Source organism: Sorex araneus, chromosome 3 (genome assembly GCF_027595985.1).
Source record: "Sorex araneus isolate mSorAra2 chromosome 3, mSorAra2.pri, whole genome shotgun sequence".
Lineage (NCBI taxonomy): Eukaryota > Metazoa > Chordata > Mammalia > Eulipotyphla > Soricidae > Sorex > Sorex araneus.
Genome location: NC_073304.1, coordinates 183,976,035 through 183,989,652, shown reverse-complemented (window position 1 = coordinate 183,989,652; position 13,618 = coordinate 183,976,035). Strand labels below are relative to the sequence as shown.

The 13,618-nt window shown below is 43.7% G+C and overlaps 1 protein-coding gene and 1 pseudogene across 2 annotated transcripts in view; one reads left to right on the top strand and one right to left on the bottom strand.

The window, feature by feature from the left end:
• Positions 1 to 13,618, top strand: part of NTN1 (netrin 1) — a 263,946-nt gene that overhangs the window by 61,130 nt on the left and 189,198 nt on the right. The window lies entirely within an intron of this gene.
• On the bottom strand, positions 7,316 to 7,732 carry LOC105942809 (ubiquitin-40S ribosomal protein S27a-like; annotated as a pseudogene).

The window sequence follows — 13,618 nt, the reverse complement described above, 5'->3', positions numbered from 1 at the left end:
AGAAACTGCTTTCATGGCACTCCCTGGAATTTGAGGACAGATGAGTGAAAAGGCAGCTTGAGGGGAGAACGTGAAAATCTAGAGTAGGAGAGTTGTTTGGGGCTCCCAACAAGGAAAGACTGGTGAGGTTGATCCCTATGTTAGGAAGATGGCTTCTTGTGTCTTAGATATGTCCTAGTTTTGCTTCCCTGGGTGTGTGTACCAAGAAACAGCAAGACACAGGGCAAATGTACCACCTATGTATTTCCTCAGGTGGGTGACCAGATACCCACCTTTAGAATTGTCACTGTCATCCCATTGCTCATCGATTTGTTTGAGCGGGCACCAATAACGTCTCTCATTGTGAGACTTATTGTTACTGTTTTTGACATATCCAATATGCCATGAGTAGCTTGCCAGGTTCTGCCATGCGGGCGGGATACTCTCGGTAGCTTGCTCTCCGAGAGGGGCAGAGGAATCGAACACGGGTTGGCCACATGAAAGGCGAACGCCCTACCGCTGTGCTCTTGCTCCAACCCACCTTTAGAATAAATAGGGTAAACTAGTCTTGTTACTTTCGAAAGCACATGGTCAAGAGTGTACTGGGAATCCTGTACTCACATCTGTTTTTAAGTTAGCCACAGAGTGTGGTGGGCTCATAGATGGCTTCATACCAGTATCTACACTCAAAGTCCACTTCCATCACTCAGTGATATTAGGAAGGTATTTCAGGCATTCTGGGACTCAGCTTCTCCTCCTGTCTTTAGGGGAGAGGATAAAGTCCCTTTATTTGGGGATTACTGGGAGGTAGTGCTTGGTACTATATGTAATTTATAGTAAATAGCACTGTAGCTACTGGACTCCGCACCAGGCTGTTTTCACTTGGGGCGCCCCAGAGGGGGGCAGGTGAGAACCCTCCCCGCCCCAAGAGACCCAGCACCAGCAGCCGACCTCCACTACCCAACTGCCGCTACCTGTAAGCAGAGATCCTCTGCCTGCTATCCCCCAATCTCCAGTGACCCAGGGATCACAGCCATAAGCCACACCCTGCCACACGCTGCCTCCTCATTGACTACCCTCCAGATCTCAACGGCTGCTCCTCCCAGATGGGAGTATAAAATGAGGCCCCCATAGCCATGCCACTGGACTCCGCACCAGGCTGTTTTCACTCAGGGCGCCCCAGAGGAGTACAGGTGAGAACCCTCCCCACCCCAAGGGATCCAGCCCCAGCAGCCGACCTCCACTACCCAACCGCCGCTACACTCCAGGCTACTTTCTGGACCGTGCAGCCGCAAACACTTCCTACCCATTTTCCATAATTAACACACCATATTTGATGGAGTTCAGACAGTAGGTAACAAATCATGGAGAATTATATATATGTGTGTGTATATATATACATACATATATATATATTACATAAAACTGTCACTGTCATCCCGTTGCTCATTGATTTGCTCAAGCAGGGACCAGTAACGTCTCCATTGTGGGACTTGTTGTTACTGTTTTTGGCATATCGAGTACACCACAGGGAGCTTGCCAGGCTCTGCTGTGCGGGCAGAATATTCTTGGTAGCTTGCCGGGCTCTCTGAGAGGAGCAGAGGAATCGAACTCGGGTCGGCCGCATGCAAGGGGAACACCCTACCCACAGCACTATGGCTCCAGCCACACACACACACACACACACACACACACACACACACACATATACATACCTCTCGGAGAGTCCGGCAAGCTATGGAGAGTATCCCGCCTACACAGGCAGAGGGCAGAGCTACCCATGGCGTATTCGATATGCCAAAAAACAGTAACGATAGGTCTCATTCCCCTGACCCCAAAAGAGCCTCCAATCGTTGGGAAAGACAAGTAAGGAGAGGCTTCTAAAATCTCAGGGCTGGGAGGAATAGAGACGTTACTGGTGCTCGCTAGAGTAATCTACGAACAACCAGATGACAGTGATATGGTGATATAGCACTGTAGTACTGTTGTCCTGTTGTTTATCGATTTGCTCAAGCGGGCACCAGTAATGTCTCCATTGTGAGACTTGTTACTGTTTTTGACATATCGAATACGCCATGGGTAACTTGCCAAGCTCTTATAGTAAGTATTCAGTCAAAATTAGCAACAAGTCTTCTGGGTGTATTTTAATTACTAAAGAAAATTTTATCTGTAGACATTTTCCTGTTCCAGAAAGGGGATTGTTTTACTTTGTCTAAACTCACTACACTCTTTATTGAGACCACTGAGACATAGTGAATTGACAACAGAGCTAAAATGACTCTGTTAGTCAGACCTCTGAGACTTTGTACTGTGATAAAAAGAATTTGAAGCTAAGTCACTTACCTCTTTATTATGCACTTTTACCACTAATATAAGCTGCTACTGATTTGGAGTCCTTCTGTAAGAGATATATTTGGCTTAAGAATCACTTTGTGGGGACTAGACCCACAATTGGGGCTTCCAATGATTTCTGGTTGCTGTCTTTTGGCATATTCCTACTACGTATTTCTGCTATTAGAGCCCTTCTGTGGTCCCCAGTATAACCCACTCTCCACAGACCCCAATTTCTCGACATCTCAGAACTTTCCACATTGAGAGGAGAGCCACAATCACTGAGACTGTAAATCTCATGAGCCCAGCTTTTTCTTTCTTTCTTTCTTTTTTTTTTTTTTGCTTGTTAGCTGCCTGAAGGAGTTTGTTCTCTCTGGGACACAGATCTAATTTTGATGAAACACGGATCTACTGAACACTGAAACCCTTGAACTGAGTGATTATTTTCCCTAGTATTTCTCAAAATTTAAAGAGCAGTCTCTGGAACCACTACATTAAGCTTCCGACATGGTTCAATGCTTGCTCTAAGCCTATTTTGATCACTTTTCTAATATAACGATAGCTCCTCACATTCTCAGTAATTAGACTTTGTAATCCCTCTGTTCTACTCTTCTTGACCTTTATCTTAAATTAAATTTTATGTGAAGTATAAAATCCAAAACATGTTTTCTGAGACAAAAATATACTGAATGAATTCGTTTATGCATCTAGCACTGTCCCATTGTCACACCTCACAGAGGCTAAAGGACTTGATACAAATCTTGCTCTGGAGCAGGTCATACACTTTTCTTTTGCCCACCTGCCTGTCAAGGCTAAGGGAGCACGTCCCCTCCCACCCCCATATCCTTTAGCCAGAGATCTGGAATTAAGTCCTAGGGACAATGTGGTAGTCATATTCTGGCCTATTTCACTTGTATTGTTTTCTCTACACCCTAAAAAGAGACTTAAACTGCAAACATATGCCTCCCAAGTCACATCCGGGGTTTGTTTCTCTCCAGAATTCCCAAAACACTCTGAATCCCAGCTTGAAATGTGAGCAGATGCTTGGTGGACCAAGTGATAGGGTTATGAGAAGTTGCTTCATGTGGCATGGTGGTCCCTATATAGGAATACCTTGAAGAGAAATTTCTGTTTCAGCACCCCACTTGGAAGAGACAGAGAAGCCCAGTGGGTTTTGGGAAGGGTTCTGAATAGATAGGTAACCCTGAAGGATGGGAGAGACATGTCAGAGCTGTCTGTTCTTCACAGAACTGATGTCTGCCATGATCGCTCTTAAGCCATAGCCTCAGAGGAAACATCTTCCCTGTGCGCACCATCATATCCTGGGTGTCTGCATGAAATATTTTCCTCAGCTTTCCAGTGTTACACCAGCTCCTCCCTGGTGGCTCTGAGGTTTGGGTTATTTGCTGTTTTTTCAAACGAGCACCACACCCTTGGACTGTCTGCCAAGAAGGACCATTGTTCATGAGAATTCCTCTCTGGCTACAGCCAATCCTTAGCTGCACTATTCTAGTTGTGCCCCAGATTATTCCTTTTTCTTTTTTAAAAGACTCCCACCCCTCTTTTCTGGTGTTCTCTTCCTCAACTCTGCCTTCTCACCAACCTTCTCCCATCTGGCCTTGTTTTTATTGTCTGAAAAAGTTTGAAAGATGAGCATGAGTACCCTTCAAAGGAAATCTAAAGTGGCTGCTTGACCTGGTCTCGAGAGTAGCTTTGCACCTCAGTTCAGAGAGGAGGCAGGGAGGCCTGGTGGGCTCTGAGAAGAGTGTTAGGTCATCTTAGCTGGTAGACAGGGGTGCCGAGGGGGAGGGAAGTGGTGGGAGGTGGGGGTGGGGTGGAAATAAAAGTGAGGCAAAGGAATGAAAACCAATATCTCCCCCCTCCTGAATTGAGCTGATTAACCTGTAGAAATGGAGGTTCTGCCAAGCCCAACTTCCTTGTTTCCAGAAACCTTGGCAGAGAGGCCCTGTTTCTGGCAGAGGCCTGTCCTCATCAGGGGAACCAGCAAAGCAGCTGCTGTGATTTTCTTTTTCCTCTAATTTCTGGCAATCCCGAATGGGACTGTTTACTTTTTTCTTCTCCTTTCCTTCCCCACCCTCCTGTAGCAGGGAGTTGGTTCTGGTTAATGTTGAAGATCATAACATGATTACCCCAAAGTCTCATGAAATTAAATCACTTTTCTTCAAAGGGAAAGGGGTGGGGGGACCGTCTGGCTGGTAGGCCAGTGAGGGACGAGCGGATATTGGAAGCAGGCTGGCAGCCGTGCCTCCCTATGCATGGTGGAGGCCAGGCATATAGGAGGCCACTGCAAGGGGCCCTGCTCTGCAAACAGTGACTCTGAGGAGTCAGGGCCCCTAACTGTGCCCAGACACCTGCCTCCTGAGTGCAGGACATGAGAGGGTAGGAGGGAAGTATCAGAGTTGAGGCCAAAGGTGGACTCTGGGGTGGTTCAGAAAGCTAAACCTGAAAGTGAGTCATCTGGGAAGAAATTAAACCCTTAAAGCAAGTCCCCAGGAGAGTTCTCCAATCACCTCCAACCCTGGGAGTTCATTGGGTCAGGACACAGATTTTAAGGAAGCTTTCCCACTGTAGTAGTTAGAATGGAAGGCTCAGCTTTCCTAGCGAAGACTTGGACATCTGTTTTATACTAGATAGTATGTATGCGTGTGTCTATTTCTTTGCATCAGATTTTTATAGACATTAAATTTTGGGGTGAGAGGACTCTGGAGATTATTCTTCATCTTCTATCTTGTTCAGTGCAGGAATCTGTTTTACACTTAAACTGACCAAGAGCACTGCATCTCTGCTTCCTCTTCTCCAGGGTGACCACTCTCTGGTAAGGCCAGTTTTTAGAGAGGTTCTGGGAATTGTACATGTTGATTTTGATTGTGTCTTCTGTGAACAGTGATCCAAGTTGGTTAGTGCCTGGCGTATTGTGTTTAGAAAGTGCTTAATGTGAAAGTGGACATTGCTTTCACTTGAATGTCAGCGTGTTGGGATTTTCAGTTCTTGGTGCAAAGAAACATCTCTGGTGATTTTTCTGAGCTGGTTTCCCAGCATTTTTAAAGGACAAGGGAAAAGAGAAAGAAGGAAGGCCGTTGGCATCAAGTTCTGGGAAATGCATTATTCTTATTACAAATGCCCCAGCACTCTAAGCATTTTGAGGACAGGGTCCCAGGAGGCCCATATGCTGAGTGAAGACTTTAGGGGATGTCTACTTGTATAAGAACCCGAGGGTGCCACTTCGGCCATGAAGTGTTCTAGAGAAGGCAGTGGTGCTGGCCATTTGTACCATTGAAATACAACCAGCGCAGAAAGGAAACCTAGGCTGGGGAGTATGATGGCATATAAGTTTAATAATTACTTTGTTCAGAAGGGTTAGGGGTGGGATACAGCCAGCTCACTCTGGTTTTGGTATGGTGCTGTGACTCATTCTCATCAAGGATCACCGACTTGTGTTTTGGTGCACGGCCTTGGGCTGAACTCCACACCTGGCTAGCCTTCTTGAAAATGTGTGTCATTCCTTACAAGGCAGAGTTGGGGAGTGGGTGAGCGGGTGTAAAAATCAGGAAATTTATCTCCACCATTGGATAAACAACTCCCAAGTTCATGACTTGTTGGCTTCAAAGGTGTGACTGCAAAGGATGGAGTTGACTTTTTTTTTTTTTAACCAAACAGATCCAAGCTAACAAGTCCAAATGAGTATCCTATGCTTTGGGAGGAGAAATATTTCTTCACTGGCCCGAGAAGTCATTTTCCCAGCCTCAGGGGCAGTTTTTAAAATTTTTATAGTTATGGTTAGTTTTTTTGTCCAAAAACAACATCACCCTAACTTGATCTCTGAACCTTCTCATTAGATTTGATACCCAAGAATTGGGGCTGGATAAAAAAAAAAATTCTACCCAGGTCCTGGGTCAAGAAACTGCCATCACCTAAGATCTTTGCGCGTCCTGGAAATGTTTTTCACTGTGCTAACATTGTTGGAATAAATGAGTAGCTCACACTCTGCCTTCCCTAACACCCAAGGATCTTACTCAAATAAATATATGGGTATGGACATGGAATTTTCTGGTTTGGGAAAGACCATATCACCATATTATAGTCAGGCCTAGTTGGTCTCAAGAACCTCTTTCAAGGGGTATATAGCATAGTGATTAAGCAAGTAGTCTATTCCTGCACTATCTGTATTTAGATTACAGTCTCTCTCCCACCTCCACCCCAACCCCCTGTGGTTTTAAGGAAGTTATCTGCTCTCTCCCTAATTTTTTTCATCTATAAAATGAAAAATGGAGTCTATAAAAGTCCCATATGTGGCTGGAACAATAGTACAGCGGGTAGGGCGTTTGCCTTGCATGCGGCTGACCCGGATTCGATTCTCAGAAACCCATACGGTCCTCTGAGCACCTCCAGGGGTGATTCCTGAGTGCAGAGCAGGAGTAACCGCTGTGCATTGCCAGATGTGACCCAAAAAGCAAAAAAAAAGTCCTATATGGTTAGTATTAGGTTGGGTTGGGTTGCCTTTGATAGATGACACAGTGAAAGAGGAGGGTCTTTTATCTTCCAACTCATGAAGCATCCATGTTGCTTCTCTTGACTATCTTGGGAGGAGTTCTTGAGAACTTAAGCACTTCAGCCTTGGGGTCTTGGGTTTGTGCTGTATCTAGCCCTGCTTTAGTTTGTAGATACCTGGAAGTACGATCCCAACCAGCATTATAGGCAGGAAACGAGAGTAAGTAGGGGAAACATGCTTCCCTGGGAGTAAAAAGCATCTTTGAACTGGTGAGTGGTTGGCAAACTCTACATGGATCCTGAGTGCAAAAAACAGGAGAAATCAGAGTTGCTTGTGTTGAACTTAGGGAAGCCAAGAGCTGGGTCACCTTTAAACCCCAAAGTAACCCTTGATGTATTTTATTTTATTTTTATGCTTTAAAATCACTCTTCAATCAATGGATCAACTTTACAACTAGTGTTAGAGTTCATGCCTTTTATTAACCTATACATGTATTTATTTGTCTTCTGGTTTGTTGAAACAATAGGTCAGACAGCATTAGCCACAATAATGTCTGTTGAAGTGGTTGGCCATAAAAACTCCAGCACCACATTTATCTATTCGAAGGACATTCGTGGCAAACGTGACTAATTTTGCCATTCTCATCTACCTTGTAGTATTTCAGGACAGCCAGTTTAACCTTCATTCTTTTATATTTATTCTTCCTGGGAGTTACATAAGAATTCTTTCTTTTCTTAGTGTCACCCAGAAATCTCAAAACAAGAGGAAGAGTGGGCTCTTTTTGGATGTTGTAGTCAGACAAAATATGTCCATCTTCAAGTTGTTTACCAGAAAAGATTAACTTTCTTTATCTTTAATCTTGGCCTTTACATTTTCTATCATATGTAAGAGTTCAATCTCAAGAGTTATCATGTTTCCCATAAGATAGAATGGAATCAACCTTGGGTGAGCTTCTTGAAGAGTCCTCTGTTCACCAAACCAGCTACCCTTACATCAGCCACAGCTGGGAATAACTTGGAAGCATAATCATGGAAATGCTGCCTATGTTTCCTCTAGGTCTCCTATTTAGACCATTTAATGGTCTTCAACATGCCTGTCAAGTAGAGTTGAAAGTAAATATGCAGAATCATGAATTTTGCTAATATTGGTGATTTCAATGATTTTCTTTCTCTTGGTGGTGTGGGAGTAGGGTTTCCAAGCAGTTGCTCAGGACCTTAGGAGGCCCACTGGCAACTTTCAGTGAACTGGGCTGTCAGTTCAGTCAGTTCAAGGGCGTTGAATGCAATGCTGCTTGGATGCTGTGGTGGTGCAGACCCAGGCCACCCTGGCAGTTCTGGGAACTTACAGGACCACACCTGGTGATGCTTAGGGAACCATCCAATGCAAGGAATTCAATCTTAGTTGGCTAGATGATAGGTATGTGCACTTATAGCTGTACTATCTCTTGGCCTTGATTTCAGTGATTTTCTTGAGTATTTTGGCAGCTAGTTATTTTCATTTTTTAATCTGATTTTATCGCCACCTACCACCATCCAGGCTGGAACTTCTGTAAGCTAGGACTCAGGTGTCCTGTTTCCTGATTCCATACAGTTAGATGTGTGAAGATTTGTTGTTGGGATCGCCTCTACATTCACACAAGGAAATATAGCATGGCCTCTCCCCATTTTCCTTGACTCCGGATTTTATGCCTTGAGAAAGAGTCTGAGAATCTTGCTAACAGTGCAGAGAAGTCAGAGGGGGAGCATGCACATTTTGAAACTAAAACCTGACAATCTTACTTATTTTTTGTCTTTTTCCTGGAAAGGTACCATAACCTATTCTGAGTTGGGTTAACATAGTATTGTGTGCGATGATTTTCTTTTGGAGATATCTTGGAATTAATCAAGAGATAGAGGAAAGAACTGATAGCAACTGAAGATACAGTGTCTCCAAAGTGTGAACAATCAGCCCCCACCCTCTAGTGGAAAATGGAAAGATTTTTTAAAAAAAGAAAGAAAGAAAAGGAAAGAAATGATGTCGGTTTTGGCCAGGAAGAGGGACAAGATTTGGGCTACACGTTGTTTGAGGAATGGACCCAGGAGAACATGAGTTCAGATCACTAGAGGTGAGAGAGAGGGCATCCAGATGCAACAGGATATGGAGGTGGAGCCCTGGGCTGGGAGTCAGTCTTTGTTTCCTATTCAGGCCTTATACATCATCTCATTTTAGCATTTACAGCAGTCATTCACCTTTTTCAGCTTCAGTGCCCTGACTTGTAAAGTGGAGATAATAAATCTAGACCAAATGATATAATTCAAAAATAACATTTTTTTCTGAGTCACTGTATGAAAAATAATGGTGATAACAAAAATGCAGTATCTCTGGTGGAAACAAAGTCTGGGCAGATGAACTCTTCTGTTAGTAACATATCTAGAAAGACGGAAGGATGATCAAGGTATCAGTGGAGAGAATTTAAGACAGATGAAATGACATCTAATGACTCATTTTCCTTGTCTTAAAAAACGAAACCTCAGGGGCTGGACCAATAGCACAGCAGGCAGGGCATTTGCCTTGCATGTGGCCGACCCGGGTTCGATTCCCAGCATCCCATATGGTCCCCTGAGCACTGCCAGGGGTAATTCCTGAGTGCAGATCCAGGAGCAACCCCTGTGCATCGCCGGCTGTGACCCAAAAAGCAAAAGCAAAAACAAAAACAAAAACGGAACTTCAGCAAACCTGACAGGACAACTGAGAATGCCTAGTGAGTGAGGGTGGCAGAGTTGACGTTCATTCTGTGACTATTGGTCTTCAGTGTTTATGGAGGCATGTGGGGTTCTGAGCTCCATGTCGGGAGTATGAAGGTTATTCCAAGAAAGATATTTTCCATAACAAGTTTTATTATCATTATTCAACTCTTGGTTTTCATTCCCAGACAGTGGTTAAGCTCTCCTTGTCAGCACTCAATATCTGTATGCTTTTTTGCCCTTTCCTCGGCCACTCCCTCTGTCTCTCCTGTTTTCCTTTGAACCCTTTATTTGAGGTTCACGGAAACTGACTAAAGAGGTCTGGACACATCTAGATGGAAAAAAATTACACATATAGGGAGGCTTCCAGTGATTTCTTTAGTCTGAATAGCTCTTCAATCTCTCTTGCTTGACCTGCCAGCATTGGGTCCTAGAAAAGGAGAACCACTGCAGAAGTGGCAAAGCAGCAGAATTTAAAGATATGTGACTCCTGGAATCCTTTGTGCAACCTGGAATTGAGATTGTCATGGAAAGGCCTTTTCTGTAGACCTCTGTCCCCGTGCTTATAGCAGTAGAACCCTGCTTAGGGGTTCAAATCATCCATCTGGAGTGACAGATGCTTAGAGGGTGAGCTGCAGTGGTTTGTATTTCTTCTTCTGCTAGGCTATTGGTTCAATAGCTGAAGCACTTCTCCCTTAGCTTTGGGTCTGTTTCTAGACCTCCTAAGGCATAAAGAGGTGGGCTGAGGAATTTATGTTTCCTTTCACCATGTATTGATGGCTTTAGGGGTAAGCCAAGTTTCTTTTTTTCTTGGATGCCCTCCCTTTCCCCCTAACTTCTAACTTCTGGGCACTAATGAAATGTCTCCCAGGCAATCATGATTTTTGGTCCTTCAGATCTCTTACAATCTCTTGCAAACTTTGGAGGGGAGTTGGATTTTGGGGTCATATTTGATGCTGCTCTGGGGCCACTCCTAGTTCTGTTCAGAGGACTTTATTTTGTGCTGGCGATGGAGCTAGGATCAACTACATTCGAGGCAATTGCCTTCTCTTTGTCCTACCTCACTTTCCCGGCCTGAAACTTTTAAACTTGGTTAACCAGTGACCTTGATCTCCAAGTATGGGAGCTTACATCTCTGAAGCATTTGGCAACATGAACCTTTCCTCTACTCAGCCACCCCCCACCTTTTTTAAGTTTGTGGGACACATCCAGAGGCACTCAAGTGTTATTTCCCATTCTGTTGGAGGTTCCTCCTGGTGGCTTGATGAAATAGTCAAATCCTAGCTCTATGCATGCCAAGCATACCCTCAGCCCATTGTGCTATCTCTCTGCCCCTCCACTCCCACTCTTTTCTTTTTCCTTCCTTCCTTCCTTCCTTCCTTCCTTCCTTCCTTCCTTCCTTCCTTCCTTCCTTCCTTCCTTCCTTCCTTCCTTCCCTCCCTCCCTCTCTCCTTCCTTCCTCCTTCCTTCCTTCCTTCCTTCCTCCTTCCTTCCTTCCTTCCTTCCTTCCTTCCTTCCTTCCTTCCTTCCTTCCTTCCTTCCTTCCTTCCTTCCTTCCTTCCTTCCCTCCCTCCCTCCCTCTCTCCTTCCTTCCTCCTTCCTTCCTTCCTTCCTTCCTTCCTTCCTTCCTTCCTTCCTTCCTTCCTTCCTTCCTTCCTTCCTTCCTTCCTTCCTTCCTTCCTTCCTTCCTTCCTTCTTCTCTTTTCTCTCTTTCTTTCTTTTTCTCTTTCTCTTTCTCTCTTTCCTCCCTCCCTCTTGCCCTCCCTCCCTCTTGCCCTCCCTCTCCTTCCTTCCTTCCTTCCTTCCTTCCTTCCTTCCTTCCTTCCTTCCTTCCTTCCTTCCTTCCTTCCTTCCTTCCTTCCTTCCTTCCTTCTTTTTTTTTTTTGCTGGGCAAAGGTTTGCTTCTAGTGCTTTGCATGAGTGATGAACGTGCTCTACATATTCCTAGTACTTTCCTTTTCCTTTCTTTTACCTGTCTTTTCATGACTGTGGTTTCTCCACTCAGGCTTTGTTTGTCACCCTACTTGGTCTGGTTTCCTACTTCAGACCTGAAAACACAGAGATGTTCTGGGATGGGTCCTTTTTTCTACTTAGTTCTTTATATATTGTGTTACTTTTTTCTTGTATATGTCATGATCTAAATGTTACTTTGATTTAAGATTAAAGTGGTTTCTAATTATCCATATAGTCTTTTTTTTCAAGATTTTTTATTGTGAGATAAATCTGTGAGATATTTGTGAGATACACCCCAACAAAGCTCTAGTCTTTCTTGAACTATCAAATATTGTTATGACAATATTGGTATCACAAACTTAGAATGTTTGAAATCCTGTCAAACAATGAGTACTTCCTTTGTGATTTTCTCTGTGCCAACAATAGTCACCCAGAAACTCCATCTAGGTCTTCTTTGACTTCTCAACCAAGTACCAAGTCTTAATGTCCCATTCTTACCTGCTCCCTTCCCTTTGCATTGCCAACCCTCAATCTCTGCTCACCTGGAGATCTTTCCAACCAATCAGCTCTGTCCCTACTAATCTCACTTGCTCCACAGAACCCCACAGACTCTGTCCTGTCTGGAAGTTCCTCGTTCATTATCAAGGAAACAGATCCGCTAACACAGTGGATACTAAGCTTCAAGCCCACCTTTCTCAACTTTTTTAGTACTTTGGGAAAGATTGTTGACAATTGGCAACCTTGTAAATGACAGGAAACTGGGGTGTGGTGGGGGAGGGAAGCCAGAAGGAAAGCCCTTTAAAGTTGCACAGTTGAAGGCAATCGTTGGCTGGACAATCAAATAAGTCAGACATTGAAATACTTGATATTAATTTAAGACATGTAAATGTACATCCATTTGCCAGGCTTTTGATGTGGGGCCAAGACATTTTCTTTGAGTCTGGGTCTGCTGGTAGGGTTCTGTGTTGTTTCTTGCATTAACCTTGCCTGCAATACATCGTCTGTAGTCTCCATTTTCATTGAAGTGAATCAGTTCCTCAGAGAAGCTCTTGAAGTTATCTAATTTCAGAATCTTATACTTTCAATGCTTCTCCCTTAGCCATTCTCAGGCATCTTCTCCACCATCGTAAGTAGATCTGATAACATATCTTTTGAAAATTCGGTGACTGTTATTGAGCTTTTCTGGTTTATTTTTCATAGAAAAAATGTATCTTTAACACATTTTTCATGGGTGGGGCCAGATGACAGCAGCCTTATGGGTCACACAGCAGAGAGCCTGAGGGCCTATTCAGGAGTAAGCCACAGTCACCTTGCTTTGGATCCAGGCCTGAAAACGACACAGAAAGAGTGCCAGATGTGGATTATTACTTTGGTCAGTACGGTAAGTAGAAATTGATTTTGAGAAGTTTTGTTTTATAACTTTGGAGAACAAAATTATTCACAGAATGATCTTGATTGGCTACAATGACTGAGCTACAAAATTGGATAAAATATTAGAGAGGGGGAATAAATCTTGGCTATAGGTCTGAAAAAATAAACGTTAGTACAGTATGATGTATCCTTATCTATAGACTTAAGGAGAGACTTTAAGGGTTTAGTAAGCTAAAATTTGACTTTAAAATCTAGTATACTTATGCTTTAAAATTAGTACATTTTTTAAAAAGCAAAGTAGACTTGAGCTGAGAAAATGGTTCAAATAAAAGACTTGGAATGTGTGCTTTGTATGCGGGATCTCTGTATTTGATACCTAGTCCCCCAAGTTGGGGGCGGGGATGTGACCCTAAGGGAAAAAAATTTTTAAAAAAGCAGACTTTATCCAAGTTTAAATTCTCAACATACAGGGGATAGAGAGGTAAAACAGGGCTTAAGGAGGATACCTTGCATGTGGTTGACCTTGGGTCAATCAATTCCTTGCACTATATTGGTCCCCTGAGCATTTGTATGTTTTACCTTCAAAGCCCCTATCACAGCTAGTGTGGCTTCAATTATCCTTGATACCACAGGTCTTTAGCAGCAACACAACCTTGGACCTCCTCTCTTCTCTTTCCTCTCCTCCCTTCTCTACTCCTCTCTCTTCTCCTTTCCTCTCTTTTCCCTTTCCATTCATTCACTTTTCTCTTCC